This window comes from Eurosta solidaginis, chromosome X (genome assembly GCF_040869045.1).
Source record: "Eurosta solidaginis isolate ZX-2024a chromosome X, ASM4086904v1, whole genome shotgun sequence".
In the NCBI taxonomy this organism is placed as follows: Eukaryota; Metazoa; Arthropoda; class Insecta; order Diptera; family Tephritidae; genus Eurosta; species Eurosta solidaginis.
The window spans coordinates 143,210,541-143,221,614 of NC_090324.1; the positions used below are offsets into that span (position 1 = coordinate 143,210,541).

General features: G+C 37.5%; 1 protein-coding gene across 12 annotated transcripts in view; it reads right to left on the reverse strand.

Moving 5' to 3' along the window:
• Positions 1-11,074, reverse strand: part of PIP4K (phosphatidylinositol 5-phosphate 4-kinase) — a 1,849,876-nt gene that overhangs the window by 1,781,689 nt on the left and 57,113 nt on the right. The gene's annotated exons all lie outside the window — the stretch shown is intronic.

Consider the following 11,074-nt stretch of genomic DNA (forward strand, 5'->3'; position numbering starts at 1 on the left):
GTTTTGTCCTTTTTAGATTTTTGCCTGTTTCTAAATATTAAAGAACAAATGGATTCTTTCTGCGGTAAATGCGACAAGCTATTTTCAAAAAAAGATAGCCCAATTTTACCATGCAGTGGATTTTGTAGAAAAATCTTTCGTCGCACCTGCTGCGAATCCATATCGGAATTTGATGTGGATCAGTTTATAAAGAACCACAATATTATTTATATGTGTGATGAGGCTTGTATGCACATGGAAAGCTGAACAAAGCCTACGACACCGTCCTAGTTTCCCTTAAATCTGGATTTCAATCTATTCTAACTACATTTGAATTAAGATTTAAATATTTGTGCACGCAAATTGACGAAATTAAGGAAGAAATTAAAGCAAATAAACAAAACAATAACACCAACACCAACGACGCCAACAGTAATGCGAAGTGCATTGAAACAATGGTTGAGGGAATGAATACGCTGAATGATGGTGTGAGTTCGCTCAATGCCGCGCATGCATTGAACAGATATAGCTATAATTGCACGCATATACCACAAGCTTTGTCGGTGACTGGCCCTCTCACTCAAACGCTCACTCAGCCATACACAAAGTGCCAATTTTTCACTGCTAGCTCCCCTCCCTCTAGTGCATTTGCAGTTAACAGTGGCCCCGTGCCGTCAATTATACCTGTGAGCGCAGCTCCTAAATTTGATGCTATTGGCAATGCAACCAAGACTGCGGCTAACACCGTCGCTATTACCAGTGGCTCTTCGATACCTGTTGTACGTGTTGTTTCTGCTATTAACGCCATTTCTACGGCTACTGATATTGATGTCGAAATTGTCGCTGTTAACAACACTGCTGTTGCCAGCTCTGCTGATTTGGGCGATGACTGTTCTCTTTCCGCTGCTGCGCTATTGCCTAGTTCTGTGAACAACCATGACATTGCTGGTATTAGTGCTGCTAGTCAAAATCAGAATCAATTGGTCAATGCACACAATCCTCGGAGGGAGGTAACTGCCGTTCCCCCTCGCAAGACTATCTTCGTTTCAAGGCTGCATGCTTCGTTGTCGGAAGCTGTTATCGTTAGTTATGTTTGTAGTAAGCTTGGTGTTGCACCAACCAGCATCATTCATGTATACAAGTTCAATTTCAAATATGACAAAGATATATCATCGTTTAAAGTTTCGGTTCTTGACTTATACTTTGATAAAGTGCTGGATTCTTCGTTTTGGCCGGTTCATTCTGTGGTACACCTGCATACCAAGAAGCCGAGCAGTCACCCTGTTAAGGATTCAAAAAACTTACAAACCAAAGCTGTAGTAGTGGTACAATGAATAATGCTGCTGTTCGTAATTTAAATTTTAATACTATCTCATCTTTAATGAGGTATACTCTAAATATTTTTCATCAGAACGTTAGAGGATTAAACACCAAACTAGCGGACACGTTCCTTCAAAGCCATAATAGTCTTCATGATGTTCTGGTTTACACTGAAACTTGGTTGAAACTAACTGTTTTTAATTCTGAAATGTTATCTAATGCTTTTGAGATTTTCAGAAAAGACCGGCCGGGCAGAATTGGTGGAGGCTTGATTGCAGCTCACACTAGGTTTTCTGCGGAGGTGGTACATTTCGCTTACTCTGACGATGTCGAGTTGCTTTGCGTTAATCTGCCTTCAATGTATATATGTAGCGTTATGCTTATATATTAAGTACACGTTTTGCTTACGATTTTAATACAAACTTTATTGAACAATGTTTGACCGAGTCGCGTGTGTATCCCTCAACATGTCATCTCAGAAGAAAGAAATATATTTTTTTTTCAGCTGCTAAGACCAGCAAACTCAATACGATAACGGATTGTTTAGCGGGATAACTAGTCGTTCTGAGAGACTTCAAAGCTAATACATTTTACATATGAATAGTGGCAGGGCTGCCACATGCCTCCCCTTGTTAATTTTTTTAAGTTTACAAATTCATTTTATATACAAGTTATACTGTTAAGAAATTAATAAAAATTATAATGTTTGCATAATAAATTCAAACGTCAGCTGCAAAGCGAACATGTCGTGAGGCTCGACTTGTACTCTCTTCCTGTGGGTTATCAGCTGGTTGATCGTCGTAAACTTCATATACAGGTTTTAGACGATCCACAGATACAGAAGGACGTTGGCCTTGTAAGTCCACGCAAAAAGTTTTACCATGACTTGAAACAACGCGATACGTTCCTTGGTATGGCGCTTTTAGAGAACGTGTGAGTATGTGTCTAGTTCCCTGAAACGAAACAAAGAACGCTTACCATGTCGGGACGTATCGTCTGGTGCCAAATTGTGGAAATGGTTTCTTAAGTATTTGAGTAGACCGTATGTAGTTTGGTCGTTGTTTGTCGGATAAATAAATTCGCCAGGAAGCCTTATTGGCTCACTACACCTTTTTCCAAGAGACGCACAAGCCCATGAGCACTACAGGCAGTGCGTCATACCAAGTTCCGTTGTGGCATAGCAACGCTGCCTTGAGCTGTCTGTGTAGGCATTCGACCAGCCCGTTAGCCTGTGGAAGGGCGAAGGTTTAAGGTGGCTGATGCCGAACATTTGCGAAAGTTGACGAAACATCGTGGACTCAAATTGTCCACCACGGTCTGACGTTATTCTGAGTGGAACACCGTATCTAGCTATCCAATGGTAAAAAATTGCTCTAACTGTCGTTTCGGTGATACCATTTTCCAGTTGAATCGCTTCAGGAAAACGCGTAGAGCGATCAATTATTGTTAAACACTGCGTAAAACCTTTTGAGAAGGGCAGCGTGATGAGGTCCACGTGGATGTGCTCAAATCGATGAGTAGGTAATTGAAACCTTGCAGGTGCAGTGACGACGTGGCGTTGAATTTTGTTTCGCTGACATTGAATGCAGGCTCTCGCCCATGCAGGACAGTCCTTATTCATCGCTGGCCACACGTAGCGGCTTGTTAACAATTTTTGGGAGCAGCGTACACCTGGATGTGAGAGGGAATGCAGCGAATCGAATACTGCTCTTCTCAGAGATGCAGCGACAAATGGTCACACTACGCCAGATGATACATCGCAGTACAAGCCTACCTTATGTTCTGGAAAATACAGCATTTTTAGTTGAAGTGTCGGATTCGATAAATTAATGAGTTGTAAGAGCTCGACGTCTTCGTTGAGCCTCAGCTAACTGCTGCGCTGATACCGCTGCTGAAATCAGTTCGACGCGCGATAATAGATCCGCCACTATGTTGCTTTTCTCGCAGACGTGCTTAATTTCGGTTGTGAATTGACCGATGAAATTTATTCGGCGGAACTGCCATGGTGAAGCACGTTCTGCCCTTTGTTTAAAAATATGTTGTAATGGCTTATGGTCAGAATATATCTCTACATGTTGGCCTTCAAACAGATATCGAAAGTGTTTAACTGCTTCGTATATTGCATGTAGCTCTCGATCATACGTTGATAGCTTACGTATTGAATCGGGTAGGGTAGGACTGAAAAAAGCTAATGGCTGCCAGGAACCATTCACGTATTGTTGCAAAACCGCACCAACCGAAGAATTGGAGGCATCTGTGAAGATTGCTACGTTCGCCTCGATATTTGGATGTGCCAGTTCGGTGCAATTTGCAAATGCCTCCTTAGACTTTTCAAATGCATCTATCATTATTGGCGTCCATTGTACAGGGTGCGATCCTCGTACCTCAGGCCCTGATAATGAATTGTTCAATGGAGAAAGAAGCTCTGCTGCATTTTTAATGAACTTTCGGTAAAAGTTTATCATACCGATGAAACTACGAAGTTCCTTCACTGTTACTGGTGGTGTTATGATGTCCCAGAAATTTTACTTCCGGTTGACCGAAGCAAGATTTGGCTATGAAGCGCTAAAAGATTTGGGCCGCATTTCTCAAACCGAATATCATAAACGGGAATTCATATAGTTCGAAAGGCATGATAGTCGCTGTTTTCTTTATGTCATCTTCAGCGACTGGGATCTGATTGAATGCTCTGACGACCTCTACTGTTGAAAATATTGTTTTATTTATTTATTTTCTAAGTCTATGCTTTAGAAACCTTACAGACTAAGACGTACAAAGGTTTTAATTATATTAAAAATAGTACATGCAAAGTTTTTCTTTAAATACATTGCGATTTACAAACATATCTAAATTTATTTCTCTCATAAAAAATTAAATTCCGCTAGTAGTCTAATAATTGGTTCATTTTGAGCATACCTGGTTTTGCAGAGGTCAATAGCAAATAAATCATGATGTCGCAAGTTTCTAGCTGGAACATTGAGTTTAATACAAAGCAATAAGAACGGATAATCAATAGTCCAATTGAGAACATCTCGAATAAAAACCAAGCCAGATATCAATCGCCTACTGGCAAGAGTATGCAGACTGATCAGTCTGCACCGCGGAACATAGGGCGGAATAGACATATTATACCTAATACTGGATAATGTAAATTTTAGAAACCTTTTTTGGATACGTTCAAGTCTATTGGAATGCACTTCATAAAATGGATTCCAGATTATAGAAGCATGCCGTGTAGGTTGACACCAAAATCTTCTAGGTATCGAACGGGATACCTGTCAGGCACTGTACAATCATTGAGACGACGATAGTCTCCACATGGGCGAGGCTCACCTGATTTCTTGGCAGCTAGGTGCAACGGAGATGACCACGGACTGTCGGACGGACGAGCTATTCCAAGCGTTAACATTTTAGCGAACTCACCTTTCGCAAATTTTAGTTTTTCTGGCGCAAAGCGACGAGCCTGGTGGGCCATCCGTTGTTTTAATATGATGCACTGCGGACTGCTTCGTCCGTTTGAATGCGCCGTCAGGAGGGAATTGTAAGAGAGTTGCAGGGCGAGTTGTTCGGCAGAACTTTTATTGATTGAATTTGCGCTGCTTTTCGCATTTTCCCATTCGAAGATATGCCCGTTTTTTCGTCGCTAATTTTTTGATGTTTCAAGTCGAATAATATACCAAAGTTGCTTATGAAGTCGGCTCCAATGATGGGCTGCGAAACATCGGCGATAACGAAGCGCCATGTAAACTCGCGTCGCAAGCCAAAGTCGAGTAAAGGCGTATGATGTCCGTATGTTTCAATTATTGAATCTGAAGCAGTGTATAATTGATAGCCAACGGAGCTTACTTTTGTTTTGATACGGGATCGGGGCAAGACGGAGGGGTAGGCTCCAGTATCCGTATTCGCGACCTTTCCTCGTAGCACTAGACCCCATTACATTTTTATTTCAGAGTCCCTATTTATTTATCACAAAAAAATTTATTTGGTGGTCTATCTAACTAACAAAAAAAAACGCTGCTAAGGGAAAAAAGGGGCATAACTATGGCCAGAACTCCTCCTTCTCTAAGTAATGAGCCGCCCAGGTGACATGGCGCTCGTGCTTCTTATGTCCCGCCCTGCCTTGACATCTAATTTAGCACTAATAGTTGTAGATGTCCCTATGTAAACACCACTTACCACTTCACTTAAATTGTAAATATGTGCCAAATTATAGCTTTTACATCTGGTGTACATACACAAGTACGTATCTAATTAATCCAATATATAAATAGAAATATTAAAGCCTATTCGCATATGTACATAGATTATCAATGTTTTGTTATTTAAGGTTGGAGATGAGTTGTCAAAAAATAATTAATTTTTATACCCATGTTATCGCACAAAATACTTACCTTTGTGGTACGAAAGTTCCCTAATTTAAATTGCATATATAAGATAAAATATATGAAAAGTTTTACCTTGCAACGTTGTTGGACGTGCACAATTTAATATATGTATGTAAGTGTTTATGTTATTCAAAATCAACGTAACACCACTGTTATAAATATTCTTACAAATTCAGTTTACATACTGTTGCCGAATATCAAAAATATAACACATTGCCCGTCCAGATGAGAAATGCAAGTGCAAGTTTATTGAAAACATTAAAAAGTACAGGTATACTTTGCTATGTAAAAGCATGAATAAAACGGTATGCAATATGTATGTATGCTTACAAATGTATGTATAAATCTGTAATACAAAATAACTGAATAAGCTGATCAATAAACCCTGTAGGCACGCATGTATTAAGCAAAGCAACAGTCCCTGTAGGGTGCATAATTTTGCTTGCCTAACACTTCCACTTTTATTAACCAGTTTATTATTGCTCTAAAGATGAAGAAACGTTTAGAAGAGACTTCAAATTATGGAAATTTACATTCTTTAGTGTCTTCGTGAAAATATCCGCTAGCTCGACCTTTCCTCGTAGCACTAGACCCCATTACATTTTTATTTCAGAGTCCCTATTTATTTATCACAAAAAATTTATTTGGTGCACTAGTCTCTCTAACTAACAAAAAAAAATGCTGCTAAGGGAAAAAAGGGGCATAACTATGGCCAGAACTCCTCCTCCTCCAAGTTATGAGCCGCCCAGGTGACATGGCGCTCGTGCTTCTTATATCCCTCCCTGCCTTGACATCTAATTTAGCACTAATAGTTGTAGATGTCCCTATGTAAACACCACTTACCACTTCACTTCGTTACCACCATTAATAAATTTACTCACTCCTTTTTTCATTCACATATTAAATTTTTTATTTAATTAGAAATTACGCTTAAATTGTAAATATGTACCAAATTATAGCTATTACATCTGGTGTACATACACAAGTACGTATCTAATTAATCCAATATATAAATAGAAATATTAAAGCCTATTCGCCTATGTATATAGATTATCAATGTTTTGTTATTTAAGGTTGGAGATGAGTTGTCAAAAAATAATTTATTTTTATACCCATGTTATCGCAAAAAAGACTTACCTTTGTGGTACGAAAGTTCCCTAATTTAAATTGCATATATAAGATAAAATATATGAAAAGTTTTACCTTGCAACGTTGTTGGACGTGCACAATTTAATATATGTATGTAAGTGTTTATGTTATTCAAAATCAAGGTAACACCACTGTTATAAATATTCTTACAAATTCAGTTTACATACTGTTGCCGAATATCAAAAATATAACACGTTGCCCGTCCAGATGATGTACTACCTTTCGTCTACTTAATATAGCTTCCACAACTTTGTTGAGGAATTCTAATCCGTTATCTGAACGGATACATTGTATTTGCTTTCCTGCTTCTGATTCGGCCTTGTCCAAAAACGTTCAATAAATGCTGCCACATCGCCTTTCGACTTTATGCAGTACACAAATCGATAATTCGAATAATCGTCCCGAAATAGCAACATATAGCGTGCACCACCATATGAAACCTCTTGCATGGGGCCACATAGATCAGTGTGGACAAGCTCACCTGGTAATTGGGCTCGGCTTTTGCTTTCACAAAATGGTGTACGATGATGCTTACCACAAACACATCCCTCACAGAAAAACTTGTTGCTATTAAATGAAATATTTTGCTGAACTAGTACGTTCTTCACATGATCTTTAGCTTGATGGCACATGCGTTCATGCCAAAGTAGCAGTGAATCAGGTTTTGCATTAAAATTAGCCTCAGCTTCTACATGTTTGACTTTCAGCAACAGCTTAAACAACTGCGAGTCTTCGCGAGCACCTTGCAGCCACACTCTGCCATGCCGTTTGAAACAACAGGTGCTACTTTCAGCCATTAATGAGTATCCTTTATCTAGGATCTATCTAGGCATGCATTGAGGAAAATAAATTCATTTTAATACCAGGAACATATAGAACATCAGCTAAATACTTAACGTTCCAGACGCTGCCATCAACCGCTTCTACGTGAATGTTGCCCTTACCAAATGCCTGCACTGTCGAACCATCTGCAGCGCGAACATCTCTTGGAGTGTCAAACTTGAGATAATCATGGAACCATTCTTTATGATAGGGTTTATGATGTGGTCGCTAGCACCAGAATCCATGTACCAACTGCTCTCACGTGATATCTTTGATTGCACAAACATTACCTCGCTTACGAAGGCATTACCATGCGCTGGTTTTTCACCCTTTTTCTTATTTAGGCAGTCTCTTCTCCACTGACCAGGCTTCTTGCAAAGGAAATATTTTCCTCTCTTCTTAGGGTCGTCTTTGTCGCTTTTTCCTTTCACCTGATTAGCTATGAATGCTCCTTGTTTGTTTGATTGTACACCCATCCTAGATTCTTCCATACACAAACGTTCCGTCAGCAGTTTAAATGTTCGATCTTTTTTTTCAGTTGCTTCCCATGCCGCAAAAAATGATTGTACTGCTCCGGCAACGTCATTCGAATCTTTGTTACTAACATATTCTCGGTAATTTTTTCATCAAGATCTTCTAACTGCCTTGCAAATTTTTGCAACTTTGCTATATGCATCGCAATACTGTCATCGGCGTATTTAACGTATTGAAAAAAATGTTGCTGCAACAAGTGAATGGATGTCTCCGACTTTTGTTCGTAAACGCTCTCCAGCATAGCAAACACAGCAACAGAAGTCTCACAATTAATTATATGCATTAACGGTCCTTCACTCATTGAAATCACCAAAATTTTCTGTGCCTTTGCGTCATCCTTGACCCATTTCTTTCTGGGTTCACCATCAGCTTCAGGTTGAAGTTCAGCTCCACTTACAAGTTCCCATAGGCCGCTAGCTCTAAGCACCACCTTTATCTGAAACTTCCATAAGGTCCAGCCGCTTTCATCTTCCAGTTTAGTGACTTTAATTTCTTCCATCATAATCGCCAAAATATAGATAATATATAGTGTCGGTAAAATTTAGTTATATTTTCTTCACGAGCACTGGGCCCATAACCTGTTGCCGAATATCAAAAATATAACACGTTACCCGTCCACATGAGAAATACAAGTGCAAGTTTATTGAAAACATTAAAAAGTACAGGTACTTTGCTATGTATAAGCATGAATAAAACGGTATGCAATATGTATGTATGCTTACATATGTATGTATAAATCTGTAATACAAAATAACTAAATAAGCTGATCAATAAACCCTGTAGGCACGCAGTTATTAAGCAAAGCAACAGTCCCTGTAGGGTGCATAATTTTGCTTGCCTAACACATACGGTATTGATGTAAACCTTCTTTAACATCGGTGTTTGACGTGATTTGAATGTAATATGTTTGATATGTGCAAATTCCCAGAGAGCAATTATGTTAGTTTTTAACACAACATTCGATATTAGAACATGGAACATTTATACTTAATAAAACATTATCAGCACAATCCAACAAAATGTTCGCATCGACTTAACATCATGAAAGCCTTTAATACAATTTATTTAACATCATACAGTCTGACCGAACATGATGTGCTCTCTGAGTAGTGATACCAATTATATGAGTTGAGCAATGTTAACTTATGTACATGAATTGAGATACAGCCCACGATGAAAGCGCTTCCATGTATGCGTGTTGATCAGCTTGTAAAAGAAGTAATGTACATGTATGTACATGTGTTATGACCGCGAGAAGACAATTAGGATGACCCGTATTTTTTATATATATTTTTTTTTTGAAACCAATTTCTATTTCAAATTTTTCTTTCCTTTTTTTTTTTTGTATATAACTTATTATCGATTATATCGGTATTTTTATACACATTATGGAAAATATTTTACTTGGTTCTTTCAAGTATGCAATTTGTTTCAAACTTTTTAACTCCTCTCCGCACTTTTATAAATTTTGGCCTATATAAGGCAATTGATAAACAATTTTGAGGGTTGATTTCCTTTCACAATTTTCACAATTATACTTTCCCTACTCTTACAATCGCTATAAATTTTAATTTTTGTATGTAAACTACTTTATTTTTTTTACAAATGTAACTTCATAAACAAATTTTTTTAACATTATACACTCTCCTTTATGTAGCCAGATATGTATATAATTTTTTTTTTGTAGTTTTTCAAACTCTGTTTCTTTGTAAATTTTTGAGCCACTTGTATTTCGCTTTTGCTTAATCCACTTTATGCTTCACGCTTTCACAGGCCTTTTCTTTGCCTTTTACTTTCGTTTTTTTATATATTTTTACTTTTCTTTTTCTACAAGCGCACTTAGGAATTTTTCATTAGTTTTACTTTTCCCTATGCCTTTTTACATAATTTTACCTATTTCTACAGGCGCACTTAGGAATTTTTCTTTAAATTTTGCTTTTCATTATGCTTTCCTTATATAGGTATGCAAATGTGTTCACTTTTCTCCTTTTTCTCTTTTTTCTACATAGCACTTCCTTAAAATTTGTCTTTAATTTTTGTTTTGCCTTATGGTTTTCTCACTTTTTTTTATACTACTTGGGAATTATTCCTCATTTTTGGCTGACGCATTCAACTTTTTACAAATAATTTTTATATATTTACATATATATTTATTTTTATATTTATTTTTAAATATCCCTTTTTTGTGACTGCACCAAATTTTTAAGCAATTATTGTAGCACTGATTCTTCCGTCCGCGTGGTTTCCAAAGTACCACTTGTCGATCTCCTCCCTTCTTTCACCTTCTCCTTCGTGATTTTTTTTGCGAAATTTTCAGCTTGTGGTGGGGGAGTGGAAACTGTACGCAAGCGGTTTCTCTCCCACCAAACGTACTTATGCCTCCAACATGTATAATCTACGATTTCAGAATATTTTCATTATTTAAAATTAATTAAGTCGAAACTGAAAACCTATGCTATTATTCACCTTTCGAAAAAAGGGGTTGAAAGGATTTTCTTGAATCTTTCGATTCGTAATCTACTAAAATTTTTGAAATAATGGGAAACTTTAATAAAGTTTTGGTTAAAAATGCTTTTGGCACAAGCTTTGCCTTGCCTTGTAAAACAGATTTTCCTTTAGATAAGGTTTTATGTACATACAAAAATGTTCGCACACTTTTCATATTGATACCAAACCCTGTAATAATAATAAGAATTGCATCTTTTGGATATTGGACTCTAACAAACTGGAGGCGAGGAGAGATACAAACAAATTATCACTGAACCTGAACGACATGAAATGACTTATGCCACTTTCAAAATAAACGGCTCATTTAAATTTTTATTTTTACTTATTAATTTATTTAAATTAGCATTTACTAGACATTTTTTATATAAACAGTAACA